The sequence below is a fragment of the Triturus cristatus genome, chromosome 7 (genome assembly GCF_964204655.1).
Source record: "Triturus cristatus chromosome 7, aTriCri1.1, whole genome shotgun sequence".
Taxonomy (NCBI): domain Eukaryota; kingdom Metazoa; phylum Chordata; class Amphibia; order Caudata; family Salamandridae; genus Triturus; species Triturus cristatus.
In genome coordinates this window covers 48,836,762-48,846,089 of record NC_140590.1, presented here as the reverse complement: position 1 = coordinate 48,846,089, position 9,328 = coordinate 48,836,762, and positions in this window count along the sequence as shown.

Below are 9,328 nucleotides of genomic sequence, written 5' to 3'. Positions count from 1 at the left end.
AGTGTGTACATGTCTGTGAATGCGTGTGTGTATGAGGATTTGTGTGTGTGTGTGAGAGAGAGACATGAGAACATTTTAGAGACAGAGAGTGTGAAAATGAGTGTGAGGGCGGATTGCCATAAATAGGTGATGTCTTATTTTCAGTACAATCAGCAGATGTGGCACCCCTGCTAGAAGGGAGTGGCACATAAAAATGTGTCTTCATCAAAGGAAGCAAACATCCTTGCACTGGCCTTAGGTGCTGAAGACAGAGATGAAAGTCAGAGAAGAAGAAAGAGAATATAGGTGACAGAGAGAGGGGATAAGAAAGTTGGCAACTGAGTGTGTGATACAGAGAAGGCATTCAAAGTTAGTTGAGTGACCTTTTCTGTTCCTGCTCCTAGAGCGGTTGGGCTTTTGACACGGTACATTAACTGGATCAGACTACTGTATCAGAAACCCCACTCCATGATAAAAGAAAATGGATGTCTTTCAAGGGAGTTTTCTGTAGGGCGGGTCACAAGACAGGGCTTTTCACCATTGCTCTTTGCTTTGGTGATAGAGCCTCTGGCAACCCTCATGCGGATGGATGCTCATATATGGGGCCGGACGGGAGGGCTATGGATGGGAAGAACGGGTATCATTGTATGCCGATGATATTCTGCTTTATCTGACGCTCACAGACCAGTCACTGGTTCTCATCCGTGAGATTTTTCAGACATTTGGGGAGTTTTGAGGATTTGTGATTAATTGTGAGAAGTCATTATTGTTCCCTATGGGAGGCTGGAAATAGACTGGCCCGATGCCACATTACGGGTGCAACTCCATAGCTTTAAATATCTGGTCATATGGATAACCAGGGACGCTGACTCCCACGTTAGAGCTAATCTTGACCCACTGTTGCAAAGACTAGAGAAGTACACTAAGCACTGGTGTGAGCTGCCTCTGTCGTTGCTAGGTGAAGCGGCTCTGTTTAAAATGAAATGATTGACTCGATTACTATATGTGTGGCTGAATCGATCCTATCGGCTGCTGGAAGCATTCTTCTCACGAGTAGACGCCCAAGTGAGAGAGCTGCTCTGGTATGGAGGGAGCAGCCCCGCATAGCAAAGTGCACTCTGCAACGGTTTAAATATGATGGGGGCATTGGATCGGACTGCCTAACGTCAGGAAGTATTACGAGACAGTACAGGTGGGAGTAGTGAATGACTGGGACTATGCAAGCTTGGATGTCCTGTCAGTTCGAGTGGACAGATGGGGAATGGGAGACCATAGATATATGCACGCACTCTATGGCGGCAATCTCATTGAGCAATCATGTCCGGCTATGACTACAGTTCTGGACGGCTGGAATAGATTACTGAGAGAAATGAAGTGGGACCAAGGGCTCACCCCCGAAACACACCTATGGGAGGGCACCTGATTGGTATGGTGGTTGACTTGAAGGGCTTCCTAGGCTGGGACAGGATAGGCATAAGCACATTGGCCGAATGTGTGGGATGCAAATGTGAAAATGGAGTTATCCCTTTTGACCACCTACAGGGAGAATAACAGATGTCAACTGTACAGTGGTTGAAATAAAGGCAGTGGAGACACCCACCCACCCATAGTATAGATAAGGAGGCAGAGACACAGGAGGTTTTCCCACTGAAGTGACGGTTATTGGGTGGGCAGATAACTAAGGCATAAGCTGATATTGCTGACGTATGGGACATTAATGCGATAAATGCAGGGATCTCTAGCAAACCTAAAAGATAGGTGGGTGATTCACATTGATGATGAGGATTGGCAGGAGACCCTGGGATCTCCAGCAGAGGGGGCCATAAAGGCCAGCTTCAGACTCATCCAATTTAAGGTACTGCATAGAACATATTATACCAGAACCCTACTCCACAAAATAGGGAAGGCCGAGAGCCCTCTTTTTCTCCAGAAATATGGAGAGGAGAGAACATTTCTTCACAAGTGGTGGCAATGAACTGCAATCCGCACATTTTCGGAACGAGTGACCAAATCAGTGTGGTGGAGGCGGTTGGGATCAACATTGACCTTAAACACCACATAGAGCATTGCTGGGCATATGGGAACGCACCGACCTTATGAGTTACCAGAAGATTCCAGTGAATCTGGGATACATGGGTGCAAAAAGAGATGTCGCTCAGAGATGGGGGTGTGGCATGCCTCCATCATTCAGACATTGGGAGGAAGGGATGACACCATGCAAAATGATTGAATAGGAGGTTTACAGGGTCAGAGGTTGTGAGAAAAAGTGCAAAGACATACGAAGAACCTGGGACACAGGAGAATTGGAGGAATAGAGAGCTGTACATTAGATTGCACACATAAAAGGGCATAGGGCTGAGGGATGGAGAGACGTGGGGAGGGCTGATACACATTAGGCCGCCTGCATGGCGAAAAGGGGTGGTGGGTGGTATAAGGGTGATGATTCAGATATGTATTGCTTGGTATATGATTTGCTGATGTTCCAATGTGAGGTCCTTGTGTTTACTGTATGTTGTATTTGAAAACAATAAAACCTTAAAAAAAACATAGACACCAAGGGCTCCATATTATATGAGCCTTTAAGCCAATCCAGGCTTTGGAACCAGTGTTACTTTCTATGCTGTCATTGCCAAGACTATATGGAGTGTTAAAAGCAAAACTCCAAGCCCCAGAATGCACAGTGTAACTGGTAAGCCAGAACTGGCTGATGCTAGTATGTCATTAAGCTACTCTCCCCCCTGTTAGATGATAAAACGCTGTGGCAGCTGTCCTCCTGCCCCTGGTCACAGCCTGGAGAGCGACATCCTTCCTGTCCTGCACCAGCACCAACTATGAGGCGTCATTAACAAGTACAACACGTGTTGCAGGTGCTGCACTGCAAGGACTGCCTTTAGTGAGAGTTTTAAGATGACGGACAGACATCTGCACAAAAAAGAACTTGTCAAGAATCAGTATGTCCTCTTCACCTACAGACGGCTGTTGTCGCAAAGATAGCCACTTCTCTCATGGGGTCCCCCTTCTTCAGCATGAGTTCTCTTCCCTCACAAGGGTCACCACTCCCTCAGACATCCCCTTCTCTCAGAGGGATCCCCATTCCCTAGCAGGAGGAGCCCTCTTATTCCACATGTGACACCTTCCCATACAGATGTCCTCTTCACTCACAGGGGGCCCCCTTCCATAGAGATCCAATTCTCCTATGGGGGTCCACCTTCTCTAGAAGGTGTCATCTTTTCTCACAGGTGCCCCCGTCCCACAGAGGTACCCTCCTCTTATGGGGGTACACCATCTCTTGCAGGTGTCCTCTTCTCTCACAGGGGACCCCTCCCAGAGAGGTCCCCTTCTCTCACGGGGGTCCCCCTTCTCTAGCATGTGTCCTCTTCAGTCACAGGAGGCCCCTCCCAGAGAGGTCCCCTTCTCTTCTGGGGGTCCACCTTCTCTCACAGGTGTCCTCTTCTCTCACATGAGTCTCCTCTTGGGGTTGAAGGAAGTGACCTGATTAGGGCCACCCGGGTCACTCGCGACCACCTCTCAGCATTCCATACAAATGAAAAGTCGGTCAGACAGTAGAGCATACAAACCAAAGGTATTTATTAGTCATGCACTCGAGTGGAGTCCAGTCTGACCAGCTTCCTTGGATCGTTGCAGAGAGACTGACCCCGCCAACATGGTAATGCAAGATATACATTTCCAGCACCCCTAAAGACCCGCCCAGACTGGGTTTTTCCAGTCTGGGCACTGATGAACAAAGAAGGTACAGAAGGATGGGCTACAATCCTGAGACTGGGTACATTCTATCTGAGTTTCAAGGTTACTCTGCCCGTGCCCATATCTCTGAGAGTGGCAGCAGGCTTACCTACTGTGAAAGGCATGCAGTGACAGAACGATCTATTCATTAGTGCTGCGAAGCTCAACCTTGAATAATAAAGAGAAACAATTGAGGCAGTTTTCTGCTTATTTTCGACCATGGTACAAAATGGTGGCTGAATACAAAATGGTGCCGCAAATGCTAACTTAACTTGCACAATGCCAGAAGGAGTCAATTAGATGCATTTTTAAGTCCTGCTCGACACAACCTCACCAGACGTCGCCTTCCTCACGGAAACCTGGATGAACGCCTCTTCAGCGCCCCACATCGCCATCGCCATCCCAGACGGCTACAAGATCATCCGAAGGGACCGCATCAACCAGACCGGAGGAGGCATCGCCATCATCCACAGGAACACCATCCGCATCACGACCAACACCAACGACACCCTCGCACCCACCGAGCACCTGCACTTCCAGGTCCACATCAACCCCAAGACCACCCTCAGAGGCACCCTCATCTACAGACCCCCGGGACCACGCACACAATTCAGCAAAGACATCGCTGACTTCATCAGCCCGCACGCCCTCCTCTCAGCTGACTACATCCTCCTCGGGGACCTCAACTTCCACCTGGAGAACAACAACGACCGCAACACCACCACCCTGCTGGACAACCTCGCAAACCTGGGACTCAAGCAGCTGGTCACAACCCCCACCCACTACGCCAGACACACACTCGACCCCGTCTTCTCATCCAGCAAGGACATCGCCTTCAGCCACGCCACCGGACTCCACTGGACGGACCACAGCTGCGTCCACTTCAGCTTCAGAAGGACCACGATCCACCACCACCAGCAACAGGCTGCACGCAGAAGCTGGAACAAGATCACAGCCGACCAGCTCGCGACCTCCCTGAGCATGAACCCTCCCACCAGCGCAACGAACCCAAGCCAGGCGGCCACCAACCTCGCGAAGTGGATCAGCAACTGCGCAGACGACCTCGCCCCTCTGAAGACCCCACCTAGCAGACCCAGTAGCAAGAAAGCCCCATGGTTCACCGACGAACTCAAGAGCTCCAAGAAGAACTGCCGAGCCCTCGAGAGGACATGGCGCAGAGACCCAACACCGGACAACATGACTGCCCTCAAGCTCGCCACCCGAAAACCCCACCAACTCATCCACGCCACCAAGAAAACCGCATTCAAGGAACGACTGGACAACAACGCACACAACAGCAAGGAACTCTTCAACATCGTTAAAGAGCTCTCCAACCCCAACGCCGGAAACAACGACATCACCCCTTCGCAAGACCTCTGCAACTCCCTCGCCTCCTACTTCCACAACAAGATCGCGGACATACACAACAGCTTCAGCACTCAACCGACGCACGCCACGACCGAACCACCACCCCCCACCACCACACTCCGCGCCTGGACCCCGATCAGCACCGAAGACACCGTCCGCACGATGAACTCCATCCACTCCGGATCTCCTACCGACCCCTGCCCTCACCACGTCTTCAACAAGGCCGACGCTGTCATCGCACCCCACCTGCGGGACATCATCAACACCTCCTTCGACACCGCTACCTTCCCGGAGAGCTGGAAGCACGCCGAACTCAGCGCTCTACTAAAGAAGCCATCAGCCGACCCCACCGACCTCAAGAACTACCGCCCCATCTCGCTGCTCCCGTTTCCTGCAAAAGTCATCGAGAAGACCGTCAACAAGCAGCTGGCCGCCTTCCTCGAGACGAACGGTTCCCTCGACCTCTCGCAGTCTGGCTTCCGGGCCAACCACAGCACCGAGACCGCCCTGATCGCAGCCACCGATGACATCCGAGCACTGCTTGACAACGGAGAAACAGCAGCCCTCATGCTCCTAGACCTCTCCGCGGCCTTCGACACTGTCTGCCACTGTACACTAGTGCAGCGACTCAGCAACGTCGGAATCCAGGAGAAGGCACTGGAGTGGATCATCTTCTTCCTCGCCGGAAGAACACAGAGAGTCCGCCTCCCCCCGTTCAGATCTGAAGCCACCAAAGTCATCTGCAGCGTTCCTCAAGGCTCCTCGCTCAGTCCAACCCTCTTCAACGTCTACATGAGCCCCCTCGCAGACATCGCACGCCAGCACAACCTCAACATCATCTCCTACGCCGACGACACCCAGCTGATTCTCTCCCTCACCAACGACCCCGCCACCGCCAGAGCCAACCTTCACGAAGGGATGAAAGAGGTAGCCGAATGGATGAAGAACAGCCGCCTGAAACTGAACTCGGACAAGACGGAAGTCCTCATCCTGGGATCCTCACCCTCCGCCTGGGACGACTCCTGGTGGCCCCCCGCCCTAGGCAGCGCACCCAAACCAACAGACCACGCACGCAACCTGGGCTTCATCCTGGACTCCTCCCACTCCATGACCAGACAAGTCAACGCCGTCTCCTCGTCGTGCTTCAACATCCTGCGCATGCTACGTAAGATCTTCCGGTGGATCCCTACCGAGACCAGGAAGACGGTCCCCCAGGCCCTCGTCACCAGCCGTCTGGACTACGGCAACTCCCTCTACGCCGGAACCACCGCCAAACTCCAGAAGAGACTCCAGCGAATTCAGAACGCCTCAGCACGACTCATCCTGGACATCCCCCGTCGCAGCCACATCTCCGGACACCTGAGAGACCTGCACTGGCTCCCGGTCAACAAGAGAATCACCTTCCGACTCCTCACCCACGCACACAAAGCCCTACACAACCAAGGCCCAGGATACCTCAACAGCCGCCTCAACTTCTACGCTCCCAAACGCCAGCTTCGATCGACCGGCCACGCCCTCGCCGCCGTCCCCCGCATCCGAAGAGCCACCACAGGGGGACGGTCCTTCTCCTACCTCGCCGCCAAGACATGGAACTCCCTCCCGACCCACCTCCGCCTGACCCAGGACCACCTCGCCTTCAGGAAGCAACTCAAGACCTGGCTGTTCGAGCAGTAGCGGACCCCCCCTCCCCCAGCGCCTTGAGACCCTCTGGGTGAGTAGTGCGCTATATAAATGCTTTGATTGATTGATTGATTAATTGATTGAGTCCAACAGGGTCCACCTTCTCTGGCAGGTGTCCTCTCCTCCCACAGGGGCCCCCCTTTTCTAGCAGGCATCCTCTACTCTCACCGGGGTCCCTCTTCCCACAGCGGTCCTCTTCTCTAACATAGGTCTGCCCTCCTCAGAGGTCCCCCTCTCTTATGGGGGTCCATCTTCTCTCGTAAGGGTCCATCTTCTCTCACAGAGGTCTGCCCTCCCACAGAGGTCTCCTTCTCCAGTCATAGCCCTCTTCTCCCTCAGAGGTCACTTTCACTCACTGAGGGTCTCTTAACTTAGACGGTTCCTATTTTCAGAGAATGATCAACTTCTCCCTAAGGCTAAGGAGAATGTGCATACCTTATTGAAAGGGTCAGAAAGAGTCACAGAAAGGGAATGACAGAGAGAGACAGGGGAAAAGTTTCATAAACTAAAAAGAGAGTGCATCATAAAGAGCTGGCTATATTGGGAAAGAAAGAGAAGGTGATGAAGTGACACTGAGTAACTGGGAGAGGACACTTGACATTGAGGCAGAGATTTGCCATGGTAACAGAATACGCTCGCCCCCAACCTGACGTTCTGCCCACCTCATTTAGAGTCTCTGCCACTGACAGACACCACTAATGGTTCGACAGATTAAGGCCATCATAGGTTTGTCCATTTGACCTCCTGCCAGATTTAGAGTGGTTGGTCAGATCGCCAGTTTTCACTGGCCGCTACTGCCAGGTAAAATCTGGCAGTAAGGTGCAGTAAAAACTGGGAAATGACCCTCACACCAAGAAAAACAACTCCCATGATGCAGGGGTCATTAGTTTTGTTCTTTTCAAATCAAAATCCTTCTTTGGGATTTTGATTTAGAAAATTTAAAAACAGGTTAAAAGTTTGACAGACTGTACCATCATGTTGATGGAGCCGTCCATCATACTTTTAATACGTTGCCAGGAAATGCAATGATGGCGGTTCCTGCCAATGTAAGAGATGTGCATTTGGCCGGAGGACTGCTCTAGATTCGAAGAACAGGTACTCTGACAGGGCGATGAAGGATTTTACTCCATCCCCCTGAAGGAGTAAAGACCATCCTGTGTGATCTAAATCAACCCTCGGAGTGGTCATAATAGAGATTTGTAAAAATAGAGGGATTTACAGTGAGACAGCAAGCATGGGTAGAGGGCAAGAGTGGCAGAAGGAGAGAAAGGGAGGAGTGAGAGAGGGAAGTACAGGGTGGCAGAGGGAGACAAAAGTAACTAATTAAAAGGAGGCTTTGAAAAGAATGGAAGAGAGAAAAAGGAAAGCAGGGGCCAGGAGAAATGGCGAGAAAGCAAGGAGATAATGGTTCATTTACTTGCTCAAATATTTTTCAGATGTACTTGTTTCTTTAGCCTAAAAGATATCTCTACAGAGAAGGCCTTATTTACAAGCCCCTTCCACCACCGGTGTGTCACTTTTTCTGACGCATCGCTGACGCAACCTCCTGCCCCTTATTTACAAGGACACGTAAAGCCACCCTGCGTGGCTTTTCCTGTCCTTGTAAATATGCCGCCTTCTCAGGCAACACTTTGCGTGAGAGGGGCGTGACATGGGTGTTGCTGTGGGTGTTCGCACGCAACACCCATGTATTCTGCTGCATTTCCAGATTTACGAGAATTTGTAAACCCGGAAATGCATCACAATGCTACACTACCCCAGGGGTGGCGTAGCCAGGGGCAACGAGGAGAAATGTTTACATTTCTCCAAGTGTTTTCCTCTTTCTAGGGGTGTTGCATTCTGCAGCACACATAGGAAGTGGAAATCACCTCTTTCTATTCTTTTGTTATTGTTTTTGTGCAGGAAGGTGCTCCTTTCTGCACAGAAACAATCTGCCTGCAACACAGGTACCTGCACCGTGGCGCAAGGGTGGCTGTGTGGCGCATGGCAGCTGATTGTGCGCCAGTGCAGGGGAACACACAGGGATGCATCATATTGTTGTAAATATGCCGCAAACAATACGACGCAACCCTGTGCTTTGGAAGTGCTGCAGCATGGTGCAGCCAAAGTGCTTGCAGTGCCGCGCTGCGGCACTTTCCTGTATACAAGCCCCTTGATATTTTGTTGCTTTGGTCAAACTTGATTCCTGTTTTCAGGGTGTCTTTTACAAGAATGGTGGGGTTCATTATGCTGATAATGTGCTCAGTTGCAATTTTGTGATGGCTTTTTTCTGGGTTGAAGTCTCTGCTGTGTTTATCCTTCACTCTTTGTCCACTGTATCTAGAGGGTGAGATTTGCAATGAATAAAAGAAAACATAAAACACCAAACCAGAGAGCGATAGAGATTTTGTTTGTGATACTAATGAAAGCATTGGAGAGTCCAAAGGAGTGAGAGAAAGAGGCAGAGAGGGGGCAAGAACAGTAACTCTCAAGGGACTGGGAGGAAGGGGTGCTCGAGCCAGCAAACTGGGATCCTCGTCATCCGCGTCACTAGAGTGTGGGGAGGCATCCTGCCTCA